Genomic DNA, 1,370 nt, shown 5'->3' with positions numbered 1-1,370 from the left:
ATCTTTATAGCTGAGTAGTATATTTTTATGTATAAATACCAAATTTTCTTTATCTGTTCATCTGTTGATGGATATACTGGCTGCTTCTGGATTTAGCTGTTATGAATTTTGTCGCAGCAATACATGCATAGCAATGCAGCACAATTTATAATTTTGACTATCAAAGTAAAATTTGTGGGGTCATGGTAGGCTTTTCGTTAAGTTGTTAAAAAAAGCTTACACAGATTTATGCGTTCAGATAAACAAATCCATTGGATATGAGATGAGACAATTTAAGAGATTAGAATGTTGATGATTCATTTTCTTAGTAAAAATACAGGAATAATCAATTTCCTTGGCACAAATACCTGAATATGTTTTGAAGAAGGAATTTTCCTTTTTGGAGCAGGTGAAATGAACAAGACATGGAAAGATGCAGATTAACATAATTGACATGAGTCTGGTGAATCAGTCAGGCATATTCATTCTTAAATTCCTCTAACATGGAAAGTATGCACATTGTCTTGTTCTGAAAACTACGAATATGAAGCTAAAAGTAAAAGGAATTATATTAACAAAAGTTTATAATACTGTGAAAAATTATAGTGGGTTTTGCCAGTAGCCTTAACTTGCATTTTTTAAAAATTATAACAGATGACTTGGTAGTTAGAGTGCTGTAACCTACCCAATATGGTGTTTACAAAAGCACATGGGGTTATGTAATTAAAGGTAAAAATCAATGAACCATTTAAAACTTAGTAGATGCACTATGCCCTCTAGTCTTTGTTATAACTCACTATTAAAAATTTAAACCAATTTTAAAGAGATATGCTTTAGTAAGTTTATTAATCATATATAACAATAAAATTATAGTTTACTATGTAAAGATTTTTTCCTTGCCTATAATAACCTCAGGAAACTATAAAATTAACATTCCAGAAGATAGTATTTAATCTTTTTTTTTAAAGGTACAAAAATGTATGCTATCGGCAGTTCATGTACTAGTACATAAAATAAAAAAGAAGGAAACACACAGATGTAAAAAAAGGAGTGAACAGAAGGCATTAAAGGTCTGGCCACAGTCATTAGGTCAGTGGGTAGCAGGTAACAGATGAGATGAAGAGGGATAAGAGGTTACCATTAGACTGCAGTAGGTTAGGTTTTAAGGGTCCCAGAAAAGGTAATTAAAATATATGAGGTCTCACATGTAGTCGTACCAATTGGCTGAAGCCTTACCAATCCATATTTTCTACTTTCTGGGTGTCATGCTCTTATATAAAGACTGCTGACTTGACTAGGTGACTTATTTCTAATGAATACAGTAAGGCAACAGAGAAGACATATTACATTAATACCTCTACCCCTCTGTCTCAGTGAAGCAAGTTGTCATG

The sequence above is a fragment of the Octodon degus genome, unplaced genomic scaffold (assembly GCF_000260255.1).
Source record: "Octodon degus isolate 3935 unplaced genomic scaffold, OctDeg1.0 scaffold00157, whole genome shotgun sequence".
In the NCBI taxonomy this organism is placed as follows: Eukaryota; Metazoa; Chordata; class Mammalia; order Rodentia; family Octodontidae; genus Octodon; species Octodon degus.
The sequence above is the reverse complement of the archived record's forward strand: the minus strand, read 5'-3'. Positions refer to the sequence as shown.